Source organism: Artemia sp. Qi Xiang Cuo, chromosome 20 (genome assembly GCF_049724085.1).
Source record: "Artemia sp. Qi Xiang Cuo chromosome 20, ASM4972408v1, whole genome shotgun sequence".
Taxonomy (NCBI): Eukaryota; Metazoa; Arthropoda; class Branchiopoda; order Anostraca; family Artemiidae; genus Artemia; species Artemia sp. Qi Xiang Cuo.
Window position 1 is genome coordinate 36043470 of NC_142813.1, and position 20500 is coordinate 36063969.

General features: G+C 33.7%; 1 long non-coding RNA gene across 3 annotated transcripts; it reads left to right on the plus strand.

Moving 5' to 3' along the window:
- Nucleotides 1–7842: 7842 nt before the first annotated feature.
- On the plus strand, nucleotides 7843–20055 carry LOC148940151 (uncharacterized). 3 transcript variants are annotated; one of them, XR_016143441.1, is made up of 3 exons: nucleotides 7843–7936; nucleotides 16702–16800; nucleotides 19847–20055. It is a non-coding gene; the product is annotated as an uncharacterized LOC148940151 (long non-coding RNA). The 3 variants fall into 3 exon arrangements; XR_016143439.1 differs by having other exon boundaries at nucleotides 7914–8015; XR_016143440.1 differs by lacking the exon at nucleotides 7843–7936 and adding an exon at nucleotides 9994–10133.
- The last annotated feature ends 445 nt before the right edge of the window (nucleotides 20056–20500 follow it).

Consider the following 20500-nt stretch of genomic DNA (forward strand, 5'->3'; position numbering starts at 1 on the left):
ATGACAACCACCCTAACAGACCTTAAGGTAAGGGTTGTAATCTATGCCCTGGGGCATATTGTGTTTATAGAAAGCGTTGTCGTTTCCAAATGGGCTAATTTGATTGGAAATCGAAAGGCCTAGTGCCCTTTTTAATAGTCGAAAGTGATTGGAAGGCTTGACATTTTTATAGTAAAGATCGATGTGGGTCTAATGTATTATTTTTTGTTGTTGTTGTTGTTTAGACCAGGGCACTTCGTATCGAAGGAGTTGTTGTGGGAACTTCGAAAAGGGCTTATTTAATTGAAACCAGAAAGGGCTGATGCCCTTTTTAATAGTCAAAAGTGATTGGAGGGTAACTAATCCCCCTTCCACTCCTACCCTCCCACGCCCCCCCTCCCACCTGCCCATTATGTTTAAAAACTAAATGTTGCCTTAAGATTAAATCAAAATGCACTGTGATAATGCTAATTCCCAATAATGCATCTCAGCAGTATCCCAAGAACGACTGAGGGTATTATGTTCAAACTTTCGGGACTACTTATGCTCTTAAAATTTAACCAAATCAAAATAGCGTAAGTGTATCCAAGCTATCATAGAAAGTAAACAGATTTTTTTTGCGCATGGTATCAAGTTTTTCATTTCAGGTCAACTAGAGGAGGTATGAAACTAAATTTTGTTGAAATATTTGTGTCCAGATTTTTAAAAGGGTGTATGTTGTTAAAAATTGCTGAAAATTTGTACATACAAATAGCAGGCCAAACTATAAAGTCTTAAAAAATGAAAAGATTTAAAGTATTATTTTCTTTTTCTCTGAAAAGACTATGTCAATATAAAACGAACAGAAATTCATTAAAAAACTTTTTCTGCAAAATAAGTTTTTCAAAGAAAAGTAAAGAACTCTATTTAACAAAAAAAGAGCAAAAATAAAATCAAATAATCTACCAAGCGTGAAACTACCACAAATCAGCATCGATGAATAAATGAAACCCAAACGAACGGAAATTACAATAATTAACCAAGTCAAACTCAAAACGAGCAGAAATTAACATAAGTTGGGCGCAAAACCCCTATGCCTTCCCAAGGCCGGACCAAAATTTGCACTTTACCGAAAAAATACATATGGATGTGCATTGTCAGTTTATATACATATACTGAAATTTAGAAATCAAAATGTTAATATTATTTGATTTATTAAAGTTATAAAAGTAAAAACATTGATATTTTTTTCAGTAAAGTGCAAATTTTTTCTGGCCTTGGGAAGGCATAGGGGTTTTGCATCCAACTTATGTTAATTTCTGCTCGTTTTGAGCTTAACTCGGTTAATTATTATAATTTCTGTTCGTTTTGGGTTTCATTTATTTATCGATGCTAATTTGTGGTAGTTTCACGCTTGGTAGATTATTTGATTTTATTTTTGCTAATTTTTTTGTTAAATGGAGTTCTTTACTTTTCTTTGAAAAACTTATTTTGTGGCAAAAGTTTTTTTGATTAATTACATTAAACGGCCAGGTCATAATAAAAGCTTTCAATTCAGGAGGTTCAAGGAGGAAACTTTGACAGTCTTATGAGCTCAGGGTACTAGATTTTGCAACGTTCTTACGTATCTACAGTGGTTTAAAAAATTCGATCACCCAATAAATGATTACCAAAAATATGCACAAATATAACAAATGTAAAATTTGGAATATTATAACACTTTTTTCAAAGCTTTAAAGAAAAGCAAAAAGCCTAAATACCCCAAACTACGGTTGAAAGCTATTTTAAAAAGAAACTCTTTGGAGATTTCTATGGATGACCATAGCAGAAGCTTTGAACCTGGGTGGAAATCAAAGAAAAATCTTTGAGTATTTTGACCACGGGTGACTTATTGTTGTGACTTTCTTAAATTGTTAATTTTTGTGAGCATTTAAAAATCAAAGCTTAAACTCAATAACTGATACTAAGTTTCTTAACATTTTGCTTGGATTAAAAGTGACGAACTAGGAAGAAAATCTCAACATCTTCCTGGAGTACTTCAGTTTGCATATTTTTTCATTTAATTACATTTAAAACGGATGAGCTTTTCATTTTTACCTAAGAAAATAGCTGACACTTCATTTTTCTTCATACCGAATAAACCATTAAGTGTTTTTGTTTCATTGTAATTGATGTGTTCTCATGTGAAGTGTTCATCATGTATTTTTCATTTTAATAAATTCACTCGATTTAGATGCAGTTTATAATTTGACTGATATTAGGTATTTACGAGTTTATAATTTTGAATGAATCCCCAAAAGAAAAAATGAATAATATCCAAAGGAGCAGCCAAAAGCAACAAAAAAGCAGCAGTTCAGCCTTAGCCTACATGACATATATTCTATAAAGAAGCCAAAAAAACTTTAAATGTATTGTTTTTAAAATTGTTATTAAAAACTAGTTTGTAATACAAGGAAGGCTTATTTAGGAATCCGAAAGACCAAAAAAAAAAAAAAACAATCAATATCAAACTCGTCCATTTCAACTGTTTTAAAGGTGACAAAACAGATATAGGCAAAGGGTATTATGAAAAAAATAAGCTTTCAATTTCAAAGTTATATTCAAAGTTTTTACCCAGATAACTGACAAATTTTGTGATACGGTATTTGAAGTTTTGTATGCAGTAATGCTCGACGAAAAAAAAACTACTAATTTTGATAATTATTTAGGCTAAGAATACACAGCTAATAGATACTTCAACTACTCGTATTATGTAAGGGTTCTGAAACGCGACAGCCATTTCGTTTCTACCAGATTTCTACTTCTCTTTATGAATAACGAAGACCAGTTTCCAGCCAGTGACTTGTGAATTTTTTAACTCATGGATAGGCTCATATCTGTTGTAAATTTAAGCTGTGATTTGAGACAGACTGATGAAAACATTAATAATTGCGGTCAACATTGACCGCACCGGCGGCGCGCCGCCGACATCTTACCGGTGGCACGGTGGCGGCGCGGTGTTTTGGCCCCGCTGCCGCCGGTCTTCCCTCATCAGCGCGATGCCGGGGTCTAATATACTTGATGAAATGTGTTGGGACCAGAGGCATTTCAGTTTTTAAGACTAGCCTTTGTGACTTCATCTAAATTTCAGCAATTTGATTTGATTCCTTGTTCAATATAAAAATCAGTATCTAATAATTACATAGTATTTTCAAAAACAAAATGCATCAGGAATCTATAGGGTATATGCTCAACTCTCTCATATGATTGGGAATTTAGGCGCAATTCTTCCGTAATATTTCAAACATGTATGTTTATCAAGAAATCAAGTTTATCAAGGAACATTTTACATGTTCCATTATCATAGGCAGCACGCTGGCGCTGCCTAAGTAAAGAACGATGTGGGCACAATGTGTTTTTTTTGTGTGTTTTTTTTTCTCCATACCCGGGCACTTTGTATCAAAGGAGTTGTCGTAGAAACTTCGAAAAGGGCTCATTCAATTGGAAATTGGAGTGGCTAGTGCCCTTTTTAATAGTCAAAAGTGATTAGAGGGCAACTACCCCCCCCCCGCCCATCATTCCCCCAGACACATCCAATCAAAATTTTGAGATAGGTATTTTGTTCAGCATAGTTGATTTAAAGATAGAAAATATATTATTGAGGAGGACACTCCCCCACGGCCCTCAGGGCAAGGGTTTTAAGTTATGCCCTGGGGCACATAAGGTTTTTATATAAGGCTTTGTCTTAGAAATTTCAAAACAGGCTCATTTGATAGGAAATTCAAAGGGCTAGTACCCTTTTTAATAGTCGAAAGTGATTGGAGGGCATCTAGCCCCCCCCCCCCACGCCCATCATTCCCCCAAGCACATCCAATCAAAATTTTGAGATAGCCATTTTGTTTAGTGTAGTTGATTTCCAGATAGAAAATATATTTTTGAGGAGGACACTCCCCCACAGCCCTCAAGGCGAGGGTTTTAAGTTATGCCCTGGGGGCATATAAGGTTTTTAAAGAAGGCGTTTTCGTAGAAACTTCAAAAAAAGCTCATTCGATTGGAAATTCAAAGAGCTAGTGCCCTTTTTAATATTCAAAAGTGATTGGAGGGCACCTAGCCCCCCCCCCCACACACCCATCTTTCCCCAAAACACATCCAATAAAAATTTTGATATAGCCATTTTGTTCAGCGCAGTTGATTTCGAGATAGAAAACATATTTTTGAAGAGGACAGTCCCCCACAACCCTCAGGGCAAGGATTATAAGTTATACCCTGGGGGCATATGAGGTTTTTATTGAAATCTTTGTCGTAGAAACTTGAAAAAGGGCTCATTCGATTAAAAAAAATTATTCCGTGTATGAAGGGGTTAGCCCCTTTTAAATACTTTGCTCTTCACACTAAAGTTCTGAACTCTTATAAAAAATGTTTCGTTTTCTAATTAAACGGCCCTTGTATTTCAGGAGTTGCTCTTAAAAAATGGGACAAACAGTTAAATTTTAGCGTAAAAAATAAGGTATTGAGGAGGGGGTAACCCCTTTATTTAACGAATAATTTTCATTCGTTTTGAGTTTTAATGTTGCTCCTTACTTTCAGTTGAAAAAAATCGTTCTTTTTTTATTTAGTTTCTGATCGTTTTTCAAATGATAGCGCTAAATCTGGCTCACCATTAACAAAAACGTCCTCTTCTCACGGAAAACTTCTCCTTGAAAACTTTCTCTCACGTAAAATGCTTTTAGACGTTTACACCCCCCCTGGCTATTCCACCCCTCCCCCCAGAAAATACCTTACTTCGGAAAATAACCCCCGCAGAAAATACCTCCCGGAAAATGCCCACCGCGGAAAATACTCCCTCGCGGAAGATACCCCCTGGAAAATACCCCCGTGGAAAATAAGGTTTTCCAAATTTGAGAATTATATTTGAGTTTTATCTTTTTAATTTCTGTAGGGAGAAGGAGTTTTGGTACTTGTGTATTATGGGCAACTCACTCAAGTTTACGCTGTGTAAAACTCGAGAACAAAACCGGCTTCTTCGTTAGTTTTTTTTGGCGAGGCGTGAGACAAGACAAAGACAAGTGACAGAATATAAAGGAAATATATAATTTGGGCTATATATTTGCATACAGGGATGAGGGGGGGTAAAGTATTTCGATAGTTTTAAATCAGAAAACAATTCTTTCTAGGTATATGGCCATTAGAAAGCTTCTGAAGGATAGCGAGGTATCTAGAAATTTTGTTAACTAAAAAAAAAAAAAAAAAAAAAAAAAATAAATAAAGTAAATGTAATGTTTCATGTAAGTGTTTTTTTCCAAGTGTTAAAAGTTTTTTTTTTCAATGACCGTTATTCCAGGTTTTAAGTACTATTATTAGGTTAATGTAGTGTTTCATTTAAGTATTTTATGATGATCGCTAATCAAAGTTTATGTTATTTGTGCCTAGTATTTATGTTCTTTTACTGTGTTATTGGCCGTATATTTGGCTTTAAAATACACTTATCTATCTATCTATCTAGTATACAGATATAATTATACCAAACACATTTTGCACGCAGACGCGCTATACCTTACCCTACCCCTTCCTAATGTGCAAATCTATAGCCCAAATTTATTTCGAAAGTAACGAAGAAACTAACGAAAAAATCCGTGTGTCCTCGAATTCTACACAGCGTAAACTTGAGTGAGTGGTGCACAATACACAAGTAGCAAAATTCCTTCCCCAAACCGAAATTAAAAAAAATAAAACTCAAATTTGGAAAGCCTTATTTTCCACGGGGGGCATTTTCTGGTGGGGGGGTGTGTTTTCCGAGGGGGGTGGAGGGGTAATCGCTGGAGGGGTCGTAAACACCGGCTACTGGTAAAAAGATTGCAGCAGCTGTGGCAGTAAATGAGGTTAGTAGCTATTACCGTATTAGATCATCAGTTAAATAAGGTTTCATTCTATCCTTATGATAAGTTTGATTTATTTTGGCATATGAAGCACGGCAAAGGCAATGGGAGAACATGAAATAAACGGAGGATGTAAAACTCTCTTAGACTCAAATTGTGCTGATGATTTGAGCATTCTAGATAAAAATTTCTAGCAAAATGAATGATTTGTTTGATGTTTCGGGAGTTCAGAGGGCAAAAATAGATTTGGAAATTAATGGTAGGAAAACTAAACTGCTAAAATTAGGGTTAAGTGAAGGTGGTACTGGGTAAAGAGAACGTCAATCAGATGGACAACGTCACTTATTTAAGTAATATTAGGTAAGTAATATTATCACTTACCTAAGTAATAGTATCAATAAGGACTGTGGGCGCAGTGAAAATGTTAAAAGTAAAATAGCTAAGGCCCAGTATGTTTGTTCACAGTTGAAAAAAGTTTGGAAGAATAAAATCTTAGTCTGTGAACAAGTGTTGGAATATTGGAAGCTACAGCTGTGAAAGTAGTAAAGTATTATTCTTAAGTGAGAGTGCTCCAAAAAAACAAAGGATTTGCTTGATGTTCTCCAGAGAGATTGGGTACCCAACTGTTTGACCGTATATTAAACAGTGAGCTGTACTAAAAATAAGGTTAAATCCCTATTTCTAGGGTATAATAAGAAAAAGGTTAAGATGGGTAGGACACGTCCTCTGGATGAAAGATGAGACGTAGCCAAAGATCGTCTTTGTCGTTATCGTCCTTGTGCCAATAAGGAAAATTACATCGTTCCTGAATGTGATGGAGGGTGCGGAAAGGATAGATTTGATCAAAATGAGAACTTCTTGTAAGGGTGTAGAGTAGAAGGCTTTGAAGATATTGGGATGGAGGATGAGCGTCCCTAGAAGTGTTGGCTTTAGGCCACTTGTTGCTACAGCAAATGGTTCGTAGTAAAAGTAGTATACAAAAATATTTTGAAAATGGCCGAGAAGAAGAAGAATAACATATTCAACCCATTGGCTCATGTATACTGCAAAATAGCCTTAGTCGGGGTGGAGTCTTAAATGTTCGTGAATAATTGTAAAAAGCTTTGCTGGATAAAATGCCGTCTAGGTTTGTAAGCCTTGGTCAAGTCATACCACTCACAATTGCCAAATACCTTGAACTTTATTTGAAGGAAATGTATGTCTATTTTGACATGCTATTCTATTTTGAGAATAGAATAGCAAGAGAGATGGACTTTGCCTTGCCGGTTGCTTAATTACTTATAAGTAGATGCAAAAACTTTGAGTCTGTCTGATTCAGCCACAACAGAATTAAGACAGTTTGTGGGGTTCACACAACGAAGTTAGACCTTAGCTGATCACGGCTCTACAGATTTTCAATAGAGTCTACATTACCAAAAAAACTAATCCACTCAAGTCTTATAATATAAGGTGTCAGAAATACGTGTACGAAGTTGCCACGAAACTAATGCCTTTCCCATTACCTGCACCCCTTCTGAGAGTGTTTTGTGAGATTGGTCAGTTAATCACTGAAAAATGGAATCAACCCTCAAGAAAAGTATTAACTTATTGCTTTTTTTAATGGTCAAAACTAGCCAGTAAATTATTTTTTTTGTCCTTAGCCCGAGTAATTTGAAATCTTGGTTTTCTTGATGTTCATTTACGTTAACAAATTTTCTATTTATGGTTTCATTTTATGTTATTTGACGTTTGAAAAAAATTGTGCAAAATACTCTTTAGTTACAATTTTTGTTTTTAAACTTCGGTCCACTAGTTTTAACATGGTTGTCTCAAAGCGGCTCTCATTTATGATAAAGGGGAAGAATTACGATTTATATGATGAGGATAAACACAATAGAGCGTTTCTAGAAACATAGGGGCAAAAACTGAGAGGGAAAAGGAAACGGATACTTTTCTACATTGATAGTTCTTCCATTTTCTGAGGAAAATAAATATCTTCTGTAAAAAATGTTACAATATCGCTACGTTCTCCAAAAAGTGCTACTTTCATAAAAAGGCTAAAAATAGCACAAAATTACTAGACCTCGCATATCAGGCCGCTGGCGTGACTTCCGCAAGGATTTCAAATAGACCGTCACTCCCAGGTTACTTTTCTTACTCTTAACCTATATTGCTTATAGAAAATTAAGGATTGTTTTCAAGTTTCTGCTTTTATACTAATTGGTAAATTTTTCGTTATTCACATTATTGACTTATGAATGAAGTAAACATACCACTCTGCCTTTTTTGCTCTTTCCAAATATAATAGGCCTAGGCTAGCCTAATCATTTTTGTCCAAAATGAATTTTACCCCTATTCAGGGTATATATATGCATTCTAAGACCACACTGGCTATACATGACAAATGAAAACTAAGAGAGGAAAGAAAATAACAAAATGAAAAATAAAATCCTTGTTTTTTCACCTTTTTTGATTTTATTTTTCATTTTGTTGTTTTCTTTCCTCTTTTAGTTTTCATTTGTCAGGGTATATAGACTATTTGCAAATTAGTGGGGTGGCAGAAAGCTTAAACTTACCTCTCATTTACATCAGAATTAAAATTTACCCATACCCCCCTAATTTGCAAATATATACCCTGAATTGGTATATACAGGGGTAGGGGTAAAATTCATTTCCGACAAAAATGATATTTATTTGATAAAGCTGCCCTTGAAAGGCTCAGAAAAGGGTTCATCTACATGAGACCAGACATTGCAGAGAAATGGCTGCTCATCCCCAATGTAGCAATATCCTCATGTCACACTGCCATCTCTATAACAGAATGTTTGACCTCAAAAGGCATTCATATGGCTCTCTATTCCCCTGACCTCAGTCCTTGTGACTTCTTCCTGTATCCGAAACTGAAAATGTCATCAAAAACCAGTTTTCAGGGCTTAATAAAATCATTCAAAAGACTGCACTGGGCATGCTGAGGACTGTAGTGGTTGAAGACTTCCAAAGCTGCTAAGAACAGTGGGAAAAATGTAGGCTATTCACCAGTGTGTAACAGCCAATTAGAACTAATTTTGAGGGGATAACATTGATATTTGAAAGAAATGAAAACTTTTTAAACTAAAAAATCAGTCTCTTTAGTTTTAGCCTCATCTTATATTAAGCATGTTCTTATGTTCCTTTCATTGTTATCCTCATTCATAAAATCATTTTAAAATAATAGACCTATTTGATATCCAACAGATCTGAAATTCTTTTACAATCAGATATACAATCTGTAATTCTTTTACTATCAGAACCTAACCTTTTCTGTCCCTAAAATCCAAAAAAGCACTGTTTAATATTGTATACGCAATGAAAAACTTACTATCATTGCCTGCTCTACAAGACGTCTCAAAACAGGTTTCATCATTGCCAATCTATAGTGTGTAAGCCAAGCATCAATTGGATATATATATATATATATATATATATATATATATATATATATATATATATATATATATATATATATGACAATTTATCTCTACACTAGCATGTATAGTGTAGGATATGATAATTGTGTCCCAGTTCTATTCAGATAGTCATCTACTGGCTATTTGCATTGAAAATACCATTTTCATCAACTGTTACTTATTGTATGATAAAAGAGACAGTAGATCTTTTTGTCTTTCATCATAGTTTGTTAGAAGTTGGGAGACTTGATCTCCAGTATCATTTCAAAAGGTGTTAGCTGGGTGATGCTTGGCAATTTGAAGTGTGACATCACCTAAATCAAACAAAAATTCAATATAATGTAATGCACCCCCATTTGAGAGCCAAGCTTGTAATTGCTGAGGTTATCAAATATAAGGATTTAACACACCAACATGACAAAAAAGTAAATCAATAAATAAAAAGACAGATCCACCATGCTAGAAGATGAAAGGTAGGACAGAAAAAAAAAAAAAAAATCAAAACTGGGGATGAAGTGCCCTAGGCAATGCTTGGCAAGTTGACTGTGACATGTGCAAACAAACAAAGAGCAATAGAAAAAGTTATAGAAAGTGTTTATACTCCATCATGAAAGCTCAATGAATAATGCTTAATACTTTCTTTTTCAAATTACTATATGCTAGCTATGTCAAAATGAATCTGTTGGGATTTTGTCTCTCAGTCTATATTTATTTGAGATTAATGGTATTTGATATCTAATTGAAAACCTAGATGTTCTGGAACAGACATGAAGAAGTTGATGCACTCTAGAATGCATAAGAACAATATTCACATCTCTGATATGTCTCAAGTCTGAAATATTCAAGAAAAAGTAATTTTCCTATCTGTGATGTATTTCCAAGCTTCATGGTTAATGTAAGAAATTTTCTACTACTTTCACTGCATTATTTTGAAGCATTTTCAGTGATTTTATATACTTCCAAAAATTATTCAAATACATGATTGCACAGTAGCTGAAATAAGATGTAGCCTAAGAGTGATAAACCATTTTAAAAACTGAAAATGGAAAAATGTGTTTTGCAAGATACAGAGATCCAGTATTCTGTGTGAGTATATGAAAATGGTCAATATGAATTTGAAATGATAGAATTTAGTCAAGAAAAGCCCCTAAATGGAAATATGGTTCTACACTGTGGATATTGTGCTCAAAAACTTGGAGTTTCCCTCTTATAAAATCCTTTGATAATTTTGTTTTGAATGACCTAAGACAATATAAATTAGCCAATCTTAACAACTGCTCCTTCAAACTCCTAAAGGCTAGAGTTTCATTTAGGTTTTTACTGTAAATGATATATATTTGAAACAGAGTATTTTGATTGTGATTTAATCACCAAAAAAGGGGGATAAACAGCAATACTAATCATGGTTGTTGGGGAGAAAAGACTGTTGCTCAAATAGAATAAATACATTTTCTAAAATAATTTGAAATATGTTTTTGAAATAAAGCTTTTAAATTTAGTTCTAAAATTTCAGAATGATGTTACTTTTGTTAATATTTTTCCTTTTGCTTCCCTTTCCACACAAAAGTATAGAAAATTGACATATATATTTTTTGTTTAAACAAACACAGTAATTTGTTAAGCAGCCTGTTTAGTTTGTTGATGCAATATTTTGAACTGGTAAAGCAATGAATGGCTCATCAGTTGATCTTTTATAGATTTTAAAGTAGGGTAAAGGCACCAATGATTTGACAGTTTTTGTAAAAAACTGCTTTTTCCACTCTGGAAGGCCTAACTTAAAGACTTTTGGTTTGAAAAGGGTTTCAATATGTAGGAAAAACATCTAGGAATCTTACTGTTTGTTCAGGAGTTTGAAGTTTTATCAGAAAAGGATACCAAGCTCCCATTTTCTGACATTGGACTGTTTTCACCTACAAATTCAACAGAACAAAAAAGTTACCTGTTTTCAACTTTAGTTAGAACCTGGTTTGACACGTGTTGAAATACTTGGGGAATGCTTGCGGGCGGATACTTGTGCATTTGACATGCCTATTCTTTTTACTTTATTTCTATGTTTCTCTTCAACTTTGTTTATTGTGTAAATGTATAAAACATTATTCAGATAGTGGAAGCTTAAAACTGAAAAAATTGTCCCAGGTATAGGAAGAAAATTGGATAATCATATGGAGTGGAATTATGTGACCTAGGTCATGTGCCTTTTTTCTTTTTTTCGTATTTTTGCACATATACTACAAGAATAGTATCTCCAAATGCTACCTAGAATGACCCAGTTCCTCTCAGCTTTAGTGGTCCAACAAAGATTTCTTTGTTGTTCACAGTGAAAATGTTGTCAACATTTTGCCATTTCAAAGTTAATCTGCCATTTTAATCCACCTTAAAAATTTTAGTTTTGATTATCCTTTGTCTGGAAATTCCAGAATCCTTCAAATATTCATTTCCAACTTAAGATCATTAGGAATTTGTGACACCAAGTAGTTTAACATGTTTCACTAGAATTTTCGGTGAGATAGGGTCTAAAAAAACAGGAGTGGATTTTAAGAATTTTAAGAAGTTTATTGTTCTTATAATTGACTTAGTGGAATTTACGTTAGTATGTAAATTCTTAGCCTTGTCCTAAACATGGGTAGGATTTTGATGGGCCCCTTCTGATATTTCTATGGCATATTTTGAGGATCAGTAGGTAATCTACAATTTAGCACCTTTGAGGGAATCTCTTACCAATTTCGTTAATCAATACTAGATATAAGAGTGGTCCTAACAAGGTTCCTTAAGGAATTCTATACCAAGTAGGAAGGGGATTGTATTTTACAACTTGGGGTCTATTTGAAAGAAAACATTTACAAAATTTACTAAGGGAGGGTCTACTTCAAAGTTATTCAGTGATAAATGAATTAGGATATTGTGATCAACCAAGTCAAATTTTTAAAAATATGAACATGGTATGAGGCCAAGTGGTAGTTCCTCAGATGATGGAAAAATCTAGCATCTAGTGTCAAATCAGTAAAACTGATTTAATAAAAACCTTTTTTTATGTTTTTTTTTCATGTGAAATATTACTAGAAATGATGATCATCAAAATCTCTCATTGTTGAGAAAGTACCCGTAAATTCGACGACTGTTTTCATCAGAGGACCCTTGGATTTCGACCATATATATATATATATATATATATATATATATATATATATATATATATATATATATATATATATATATATATATATATATATATATATATATATATATATATATATATATATATATATATATATTAAGTATGTATATACTCAAGTAAAAAACCTTGGATTAGTCCTGTGATTTTGAAGCAAATATATGTAAGAGATAAATTGTTTAGAGCTCAAATAATTAACCCAACTCAAGAAAATAAGCAATTATATAAAACTTATTGAAATAGGTTGAGTTTATAACTTATTGAAATGATGAGTTTTTTGGAGGATCATAAGTTACTGGTAGAGACACAGTTTGGGCTCCGTAGAAAAATGACAACAGAACAGGCGATGATTTATTTGCCGACTATTATTAATGACGCATTAGATAAAGGTTTTAAAATAGGTGTTGTATTTTTAGATCTGATGAAAGCTTTCGACACTGTGGATCATGAACTTCTACTTAAAAAGTGTGAGGTGTATGGTTTGAGGGGAAAATCATTAAATTTTTTAAGACGTTTTTTATGTAATCATTATCAGTATGTCCAACTAAATGATACTTCTTCAGGAAAAAAGCGCATTGAAATAGGTGTTCCGCAAGGATCAGTTCTTGGTCCTATATTATTCTTGATATTTATTAATGATATACCAAATTGTCTAAATAATTTTTGCTATAGAATAAATGAACTAACGGTAAACCCGACTAATGAAACAGTTTCACCCTTTGCTGATGACACAACGGCCATTAGTATAGCTAAGACAGTGGAGCTGCTGCAGACTTCTATGAAGGAATCAGTTAATAGAATTATAGCATGGCTGAGGGTAAATAAACTAAGGATTAATATGCCTCAGTCTAAATTTAGTATTTTTTCGTGATCACCAAACTTTTACCCATGGATCAAGGAATTAGATATGTCCAATGGCGTTATAAAACGGACTGTGTCTTTTAAATACCTTGGGATTGTAATAGATGAAACTATCTTTTATGCAACATGTAAATTTAACTAGCACAGTTCTGGCATGAAATCTAGTTATAATGAAGAAACTCCAACATTGTTTTCCCAAATCTGTCATTTGCCATATTTATTTTTCTTTAATACACCCATATATACTTTATTGTTAGTGTATTTGGCTCTCTACTTTTTCTTCTATCTTAAAACCAATAAGAGTTCCACAAAAATCATGCAGTAAGGATTTTAGCCGGTATATCTCCACGGAAGTCTGTTCGAGAAATCTACCTAACTTTAAAAATTTTGCCAGCTGCAGGCCTTCGTGAATTCTATGTATTGTGGTTTATTTTTGGACTGCATCAGGATATTCAGCCTTGTTGCTTTGGTGATTTATTGTTCATTAGGTCTGCTGTGTATTCTCGCGACACAAGGGGTAGTGCAGACTTCTATATACCTAGAGGTATTTCTTCCCCTTTCTGTTTTCCTGCTTTTTATAGAGGTACATGGAAATGGAATAGTTTAAATAGTGATATTAAGATTATTGGAGGCCCCAATATATTTAGAAAACCCATTAAGGAACTGCTTTTTGCTGAATATAAGTTTTGATTGATTGATTTATTTATTGTGATGTTTTGTTGATATGATGCTCCCAGTGGAAGTATTATATATGATATTATTTTGTTTTTATTGTTTAATGTGGTGGCATTAGTAGTGTTGGTGGCCAAGTGTTCCTTTTTTTTTTAAGGATTTTGTTTTCTCTACCTCCCCCACGGACAAGCTTTGCTTTTTAGGGGAAGTAGCAATAATTTTTTGTTTATATGTTTTTTTCAATAAATCCTTCTCTCTCCCTCTCTATGTATATGTAGAAAAATGGAATTCCCGGAATTTTGAAAGCTTTTAATTTTTATGCTATAATGACATAGTAAAAACTGTTTAAAGTATAACTTGTTCTTGATAAAACACGAATGACACTCATAGACATTAGAGAAATTGAGGGGACTGTACCCCAGTCTTATTTCTGATAATTTCGATTGGTTCTAAATTTGGTTTGATTATTCATTTAATTTCTATAGGTTTTGTTTATTTGTTTGTAGTAATCAGTGTTTATTCTAAATTTGACTTGTTACATGACTTTATTTCTGGTCATTTTAGGTTTTAATATCCGTCTTTACGTTATTTTGACATGTTATTTTTTGGAAAATATTTCATTTTAGTTAGTAGGTGATCATTTTTTTAGTGGACATTGATTCATGAAGATGGTCATTTTTCAATCACGAAAATCTACATAATTTTTTTTACTTCTTTGGGGTATCCCTCATCCTGCAGAAATCCTTGAATGTTGACATGTCTTCTATAAACAAAGCTATTTTATTGCAAAACCTAGTCTATAAGTAAATGTGCGTTTAAGTTATTTGTAAAATATTTGTTGTCTGTTGACTTTGTTTTTTTTGCATTTAACATATATTTATTTATAATATTTTTTAAATTTGTTTGTAATAGTTGTATTTGCAAATTGTTGCTTCCTTGAGGTTCTCTTAGCCATGTGTAAATGCCCTATAATTTGCAAGCCAATTACAGAAAAACAAAGTAATTTTTGAGCCTATATTTGAGCCTATTGAGCCTATATTTTATTTGAGCCTATTAGCCTATTTTTGAGTTTTCCAAATTGACACAGCCAGTTTTTTTTTCCCTTTTGGTTTTGTTCGTCCCAGTATACAGATGTAGTTAGTTGCTTGCCAGTTAGTTGAACACAAGGCAAATTTGGTGATATTTTGGGCGTTTTATGCGTACCGTATTAGTGCTTCCAAACTTTCGAAAACTACAGAAAATTTGGCTCATCTGCTTTTATTAGGGTTACTGAAACTGAAAATAATTTCTTGGACCAAAATTTTTGTCTTTTCATTTCTTTTTAACTGAAACTTGTTACAAATCAGCTAGTTGACTGAATGTAACACTTTGCCCCCCCCCCTTCCTAGGGAAAAAATATGCGTGAGGACGTATTTGCCTGGTTATGTTTATTTATGGATCAGATTGTATAGACAGAACCGAACACAGATAAAAAAAAGGACAATTTTATTTTGAAAATGACAAATACATGTCATGCTGAAAGTAGGGCGTGCACAATGGGCTTACGGGTATAGTGAGCACTGATTCTGCAGGAGGGCAAAAATTTTGAATAAACGAAAAAAATGGTTTCCTGAGAAAATCTATAGCACTCAGAAAAATGATGTTATTTTTTTTAAATGTCCTTTCTCCATCTCTAATCCCAACTGTTAAGTTGCTCCAGGTATTAGATTGTTAAAACTCTAAAATATTTGAGCTTCTAAAATTAGAAGGTAATTATACAATTTTGTTGACTGTAAAAATGTTAAAATTTGCATCTCTCATTATAGTAAAGGATATTTTTTGTAAAATATTGAATTTTAAGCGCGCAGAAACTAAAATCATAATGTTAAATCTTAATATTTGTCAATATCTATTTCACAAACTATTTCAGAGATCCGGTAAAATATAAGGTCTGCATTATACCCCTTGAACAAGTAAACCTTTGGTGCCTGTGGCTAAGAATATTCAATCAAAGTATAATTTATGTTACTTTGCATTCTCCACTCTGGAAAGGTGCCATATGAGGTGCCGTGTAAGTACTTTACTCTGGTGCCATCAAGAGGAATTTAAAACAAAAAAATAAAATAATAATAATACTAAATGTAAGTATTAGCCTTTGAATGACACTAGTTTTTTCTATGATCTTCCAGTGACCTCCCAACAATCATGCTACCCATTTAAAAATATTATTTTTCCTTTTCTTAAAGATGAGGGACCGTGAACTTGCAGTGAATGGTTTTTGACGATGATGAGTACAATGATGAACTTTTTGTTTCGATTTATGCTATGTTTGAGGAGCTCCTTTCAGGTTCTTTGTCGAAATTCCAAAATTTTTGTTTGAAAACTGCAATTTACCGCTCAGTTGAATCTGAATAGCAGCTACTGTTTCCAAATTTCTGTTGGTGGGAAAACTTTATCAGTAGGAAGATTATTTGAAAACGCATTTTTAAAATTTTGGTTCTTATTGGTGACAGGCTGCCACCTACATGGTTGGAGTCGGAGTTCTTACTTTTTTGTGAAAAATGTTAGGTGTCGGAGCAATTAGCCATATAAAGTTTTAGGTGTCAGAGTCAGAGCTGTAGTTGTTGGTAAAGAGGACCGACTCAACGGCCCTGGTGGCAGCTGCTGCTGCAACCATACTAATCTTTGGTAGTGACCAAGTATGTTCCCAAGTTGTTGGTGATAGCTCATGTAGAGATTCAGTTTATTCAACGGATAAAATCTTCCTTTCTTTTTTTAGGAGAAATGTCTCTATCAAAGACGATATCAAACAAGATTTACTTATTTGAAGTAACGACTTCCATTTCAATGTTGGACACAAAGGAAAAGACTGCAGTCTGTATCCTTTTTTGTTTGTTACTTGTTGTAGGTTTGTTGGGGCTATCCTTAAATAAGGACCTTTGAGGTTTATGGTATTTAAAAGTCATTTGATATCCTTTTTAAGAGTAGGAAGTGATTGTAGGGTAAATCGCCGACTGTGCCTCTTTCTGCCCCTGTTCCGTCATTCCCCCCTCCCACCCGATGATATTCAATAAAGTTTTTCAGATAGACATTCTTCACAGAACAGTCGATAGGTGCAGTAAATATGCACCCGGGGTAATCCGATTGAAGCAGCCCCAGGGGCAAGGACCCTAAAGTATTTAAGTTCCCCTTTTCTTACAGATAAGTACAAATATTGAAAAAGGGAACTTATTTTATCTTGGCCAGAAACTTTCAAATATCGTTTCCTTGGGCAATAGAAACACACAAATTATGGGGAGGGTGCTAAGGAGTCTGGGAATGGACAAAATATTCTTTTGTTTCTGATTAAATTGGAACTTGCTGCCATAAGTCCCAGGGTGAATGGAAATCTAATATACAAATCATTGTTTGGGATTGCCGGCTTCCAAAGAATAGCCAAAACACAGTTTTTTTTTTCGTAATTTGTATCCTCAAGGACGTAGAGAAGAATGCGAAAAAAGATGGGAAAGTGCTGGCTCCCCCTAAAACGAGTCCCTGGGTTAAGGGGAATCTAATATACTGAAAAAGTACGTACATTCTTTTTCAGAAAAAAATTTTCTATCTGCTTCAAACTTGTAGCCATAAGTCTAAGAGCCATGGGGATTCCAGTGCACAAGAAGAAATTGAAAAAAATTGTTCCTCCAAAACTTGGCCATTTTTCACTTGGTTTGAATATACAGACACATTTTAGATGGGGTATAGGCCCTAAAAAAACGGTCAATTTTCCCTTATAACAGTTTAAAATTTTATCCTTAAGTCTTGTGCTAGAGGGACATTACTGCTCAAGAAAAAATAAAAAAACTGGTTTCCCCGAAAATGGGGTCCAATAAAGGGCCAAATACTTCTTTGATTGGCTTGAAAACAATCCTTTCGCCATGGGATCCTCAATGCACCGAGACGCATGCACGGAAACAGTTAACCTGGAAATTGGACCAAATAATTTTTTCTTCCAAAGGCCTTGAAAATATATCCATAAGTCCATGCGACAAAGAAGTCCTAAAGTGGAAATAGATTCTTATGTAGAGTGTACGGGCCCTCAAAAAATGGCTGACAATACGCCAGAAACTAATATTTTTCAATCAACTTGAAACTTTGAGATGCAGAGACCTTGAATTTTTGTCAGGAAGGGGGGGGGGGCGAAGTAGGGAACCTAATAATGGGCCTAAGAAATTTTCGGTATTGATTAGTTTGAAACTTAGAACCCTAAGTTCCTTGAACAAGGGAGCCCTAATGTGGAAATGAAAATTAGGCTTGGGGCAAGGATCCAAGAAAAAAAAATACTATTTTGATCAGTTTGAAACTCGTATCCTTAAGTCTGAGCCAAACGGACTTTGATGCACAAGAAAAACTGACACGGTGCTAAAAAAAAAAGAAATGCAAAAAGAACCTCTAACCTTTAAACAAAAATAATTCTTGGGATTGACCATGCAAAAACGTACATGAGTTTCCTAATGATTTTTTTTTTTCTATTTTCAATTTTGTTGAGTTGAAGTGCCAAGTAGTGTAGCACCCATGAATTTTTTTTTTATTTAATATAATTTGAAAGTGTTTTAAACAATATATTAGTAGCCTACCATTTCTCTTCTTTCGCTTTTCATTGCTTAAAATTAGGCTGACTGGATCTAAATGTAACGCTATTTATGTTTAGTGAGATAAAAGTTAGATACTGCAAACCCTTCTCCTAAAATGTGTGAAAAATGTTAGGGAAATGAACTGCTATAACTATCTCTATCCCAATTTATATAGGCTCTTTATTCCGAAATTGGTGGAAAATCTGCAGAAAAGTTGATTATTTCCCTAATTTGTCCAGAATTTGGGAAAATGGAGATTTCGACATTTCAGAACAGCCAACTAAATCCTATCACAATTTAAAGTAAACAATTTCAGGCTTTATGCATATTAACAAAATCTGAATTGCTGCTATGTATTTTTTACTCCCCTCTCAATATAGAGGATATAAGTCCAAGTAATAACTATAATAATCATCTCTATAATTGTATCCTGGTACATACCCCGGAATTTGTTTCTGGGGGGGGGGGGGTAACTGACACTAAGAATTTTTTGGGCGGGGGGACAATGATAAGAAAAATGATAATTTGAATAAGAAGTCTCAGAGAACGATACTTGTATGATAAACGCCCTACAACTCAATTTGTTCATTCATTGACACATTATAGAACCGGTTTTCTTTTCGTTAGTTTCTTTCAGCTTAGTGGGAGGAAAGACAAAGAGAAATGACAGAATAGATGGAAAATAAATAATTTGGGATATATATTTGTGCATAAGGGGGGGGGGGGTATAAAGTATTTGGACAGTGTGAAGGTAGAAAACAATTCTTACTACATACTATGCAGAATAATTGTACCTAACACATTAGGCATGCAGACCCGCTATACTTAGCCCCCCCCCCCTAATATGCAAATATATAGCCCAATTTTTTTCTAAAGAATTATATATATATATATATATATATATATATATATATATATATATATATATATATATATATATATATATATATATATATATATATATATATATATATATATATATATATATATATATATATATATATATATATCTTTCACTAGGATTGAGCGTCAGAGAAAAATATTAGAAGAACATTAGGTAGGGCGCATATTATACAAGTACCCAGAAAACCAATAAAATTCAGAATTTACGGGGGAGGGAGTGGGAACCCCGAGCCCACCCCTTCTGTGTACGTCCCTGATTGTTGCTGATTGACACATTAATTAGTGAAATCAAACTATTTCGTTTGTGCAGTGCAATGCAGTTTCACATTCTCATATTTTATAGAAGATCCTTTAATATTCTTATTTGTTTGTCACTTTTTTCTCTTGTATTCCTTAACATATTGAGATTAGATGGCACTTTATGTGCAATATTGGGAACAGCGTGCTACTCTACATATGTTTTTTTACCTCACTATATTCGGTCGCTTCTTGAGTATGCTGACCTCATTTGAAGTATGAAAATTCAGTGTTGAAAGAATTTTGTAAAATTTCGAAGTTGTTTGTTGCACTTTTATCAATGTTGTGTTTTTAAAATAAAGAATAAAATAAAAACATATTTGTTCAAAATAATATTATGAAAAAGTAAACAGGCTCGACACAATTCCTGTAAGGGTGGTGGAAAGGATATAGTAGAAAACTTTTATTTTTAAATATAAAGAAGATTAATGACGGGCCTGGTCATTATGCCTTAAACCCTTTTGGGGTAGGGCTACAGTCTTTCATGTCTTATTCCTTCCTTAGTTTTACGGTCGCTTCTTAGGCCTATATTCTAGTTTTGCCGTTATTTTCTCATCAGACTGTTCTGGGTAGTGAATGTAAGTGAAAAGCGACTTTTGTTAATATTAACCAGGAGTATAAAAAACCAGATTTTGATAGCTTTGTGTGCGTCAAAAGATATTTACTTTAGTGATGATGTCAGCTCGCGCAGGATCTTGAATGTGGCGCCTATGTATTTCTTTTCGGCAGCTTTTTCTAGCTTAGCGGCTTTACCCGCAATGAAGTCAT